At 44.0% G+C, this 3,905-nt stretch overlaps 1 non-coding gene across 1 annotated transcript; it reads left to right on the top strand.

Moving 5' to 3' along the window:
• Positions 1-1,030: 1,030 nt before the first annotated feature.
• On the top strand, positions 1,031-1,105 carry Trnas-cga (transfer RNA serine (anticodon CGA)). Its single transcript has one exon. It is a non-coding gene; the product is annotated as a tRNA-Ser (tRNA).
• The last annotated feature ends 2,800 nt before the right edge of the window (positions 1,106-3,905 follow it).

Below are 3,905 nucleotides of genomic sequence, written 5' to 3'. Positions count from 1 at the left end.
GAACGTCACCTTTCCTTCAGGCATTCCCTGTTGAGTTCCCGAAGCATCTCCTCAACACTTACGTGTTGTTAGAACCTACCAGTAACAAATCTAGCAGCCAGCCTCTGAACTGACTGGATGACTAACCTCAATCAGACCGCTTACGGATCCTAAACACTCTAGCAGAACAGGTCTACTTTACAGTAGAACTAGGACAGGTCTACTTTACAGGCAACCACTCTTTCCTAAAATTTTCCCAATAAACAAAAGTCAACAATTCGTTTTCCCTAACACAGTTCTCACATGATCATTCTACCTCATATCGCTTTGCAACGTTATGTCCGTATATTTAAACGACTTGACTATGTCAAGCTGGACACTAGAACCACTGTGTGCGGCGGAGGGTGGAAAATTTTATTTCCCTTGTATTGTTGCCATTCTCAACAAAGGCTCTCTAACTACAATGTTGGCAACCAGAAAGTGAAACTTCCTGGCAGATTAAAACTGTGTGCCCGACCGAGACTCGAACTCGGGACCTTTGCCTTTCGCGGGCAAGTGCTCTACCAACTGAGCTACCGAAGCACGACTCACGCCCGGTACTCACAGCTTCACTTCTGCCAGTACCTCGTCTCCTACCTTCCAAACTTTACAGAAGCTCTCCTGCGCAACTTGCAGAACTAGCACTCCTGAAAGAAAGGATATTGCGGAGACATGGCTTAGCCACAGCCTGGGGGATGTTTCCAGAATGAGATTTTCACTCTGCAGCGGAGTGTGCGCTGATATGAAACTTCCTGGCAGATTAAAGCTGTGTGCCCGCCGAGACTCGAACTCGGGACCTTTGCCCATCGCGGGCAAGTGCTCTACCAACTGAGCTACCGAAGCACGACTCACGCCCGGTACTCACAGCTTTACTTCTGCCAGTACCTCGTCTCCTACCTTCCAAACTTTACAGAAGCTCTCCTGCGAACCTTGCAGAACTAGCACTCCTGAAAGAAAGGATATTGCGGAGACATGGCTTAGCCACAGCCTGGGAGATGTTTACAGTGAGTCGTGCTTCGGTAGCTCAGTTGGTAGAGCACTTGCCCGCGAAAGGCAAAGGTCCCGAGTTCGAATCTCGGTCGGGCACACAGTTTTAATCTGCCAGGAAGTTTCATATCAGCGCACACTCCGCTGCAGAGTGAACATCTCATTCTGGAAACATCCCCCAGGCTGTGGCTAAGCCATGTCTCCGCAATATCCTTTCTTTCAGGAGTGCTAGTTCTGCAAGGTTCGCAGGAGATCTTCTGTAAAGTTTGGAAGGTAGGAGACGAGGTACTGGCAGAAGTAAAGCTGTGAGTACCGGGCGTGAGTCATGCTTCGGTAGCTCAGTTGGTAGAGCACTTGCCCGCGAAAGGCAAAGGTCCCGAGCTCGAGTCTCGATCGGGCACACAGTTTAATCTGCCAGGAAGTTTCATATCAGCGCACACTCCGCTGCAGAGTGAAAATCTCATTCTGAAACCAGAAAGTGATTAGCAAAAACGTGATGCCTGCAATTAAAGTTCACTGTGCCCACTCTGATAGAGAAATAAAGTTATTGATTATTGAAGTATATTACTCTGAGGATTTAGGATGATTTATGGGATTCATAGAAAATGGAGTTTACTATAACAATCTTCACTATGTTCTGAAAACGCTAAAGCGTAAAGTTTCAAATAAATATTTAACCAAGCAAAGCTACTATCAGCTATTGTACTATCAGAGCTGTTCAGAGTCTATTACACGGATCCTATTATCCCTAGATAATGAAACTGTTCAATAATCGTTATCGATGTAAATGTTCAAAGTGAGTGCTCGCCAACATTTGATGTTAATACTCATCAAACGCCACGCTAGTAATGATAGAGGGTCTCCGGCGACACATGAAAATACGACATACGCAAACTGAGAATAAATCACTGGAGTCATTCTGCAATTAACACTTTACCCGAATGCGAACTCATTGTTACGTGCATAACGAGTTACATAATATGGCATCCAAGGCTGTTCCTTGCAACTGCACAAATGCAACGCGGCTTCCGACACGGAATGTGCACTGATACGAATCTAGAAGAGAACTGGGGCCTTACTCTAGCTCGCAGAGCTCTTATTTATATAACCGGCGTGCGGACCGCCGAAGGAGCAGCCAACAAAATTTACCTTCCTAACTAGCCGCTCGGGCTAGTAAAGCACAAGTTCAAGTTACTAAATAATTAATCGCTTCATTTGCTGAAGGCCAATGAAGCTCTCAGTTGAATTGTGTTATCAGCACACGGGTAAGTACATGTAATAAAATTCTGATGTGGCTAAGCTAAATACTTTTGGCGAGAGAATTATTTTAGTTGCACTGCACGCAATAGATGAGCTCTGAACTTGCCATTTGGAGAGACGCTATAGTTTTATAGGTACTTTTTGGAAACTTCTCACATCTTTGTTATTATAGCGTATCTCAATTCTACCTAAATCTAAACATCCTAGCTTTATCTATCACTTAATTAATCTATCTTGCTTTCATAGTCTTAGGACACAAAAAGAGAAAATCATGAATTTCAACCAAAATATTACATTGTGAGAACCAGCATGCTGTTTCTATTAAATTACAATTAAAAAGGAATCCGAATATAAATTTTGAAGTTTCTAGCTCCTTTCTGTTGCGCCGATGATTTTTACGTAAAACGTCCAAATTTTGATAATTGTTAAGGTTAGTAAACTGACATTATCATTTTAGCATCATTCTTGACATGCTATTAACTTCTCAAATTATTTACTTTACTTTTAAGATATTGTGCAACAATCGTGAGGTCATAGCTAGTTACAGCGGACTAGGCTGGCACAGAATGGAAAGCACATGAATTCTATGTGGCGTGAGTAGGCTGCTTCCCTACAACTGTATCCGAACGTTGTATAAGGACGAGTTGACCCTTTAGCCACTTGCCCTGTACGCATGGTAGCCCACCATGTTGCGTAAGTTGAAAACACGTGTGGAAATTGTCCAGTTCCACCTTCTTACTGTAGACACCATTCGCATTGAATGTACTAAGTGAAAGGTTATTCAGTCTTGTTCGTCTACAGGCCATTACTGTGGGCAAAAATCCTCATTGCTCCTTCTAGTAAGGTGAGTAGCTTTGATAGGTTGTCTGGTGCTTCATTAAATTTTCTTATGGTCTCTCGAAAAACGGTAAAAAAAATTTATAGCGGAGGGACGCTAAAAGTTCGGTTACGCTCGTGACCATCTTCATGGCTTCCGAGAAGTCGAAGTGTGAAAGTGCGTTCGTTGTAGTCGCTCTAGGGTTTTCCCCTCTGGTGCCAGCTGAAGTGTGTCAGGCAGCTGTGGACTGAATCGTTCTCCGGGGTAAAGAGGGAAATACTTTTTGTTGGCAACGTTCAGTTGAATGGGGGTGGGGGGCTGGAAACAATTGTTGTATAGTGTGTGCTGCTTGTCCCTGTGCAGTACAAATCCACAGTGCTTCCTGAAATTTGGGGCACCCTGTCCGTGTAGCAGATCGTTCGCCTTCACAGGTTACGCATTTAGCCTTTTGATTTCAAGGTTTCTGACAGGCCTTGGTTTGGTTATGGTTCATGCACTTCACACATCGAGATGGGAGGTGGCACTAATTGGCCGTATAGAACAAACGTTGAAGTCTCCTGCATTGTGGCTGCCCCTCTTTTGATCGATATGTTTCAGTTACCAATTTGGTCTCTAGAAGATGTTTGACGTCGTACATTGACAGTCGGCAGGGTCACAACAGTAGACTGGCTGTGATATCGGTTTGCTGGTTTTCTCGTCTCTCGATTTAAAATGATGAAACTAGGCTTGTCGGAAATCAATGTTGTACAAAGCTTGTGCTATCTCCTTTTCTGTGATTTCTGCGGGAAGCTACTTGACGACGACTTTGAGACATTTATCGGAT

The sequence above is a fragment of the Schistocerca cancellata genome, chromosome 6 (assembly GCF_023864275.1).
Source record: "Schistocerca cancellata isolate TAMUIC-IGC-003103 chromosome 6, iqSchCanc2.1, whole genome shotgun sequence".
Lineage (NCBI taxonomy): Eukaryota > Metazoa > Arthropoda > Insecta > Orthoptera > Acrididae > Schistocerca > Schistocerca cancellata.
Note: the sequence above shows the minus strand (reverse complement) of the source record. Positions and strands in the feature narration are given on the sequence as shown.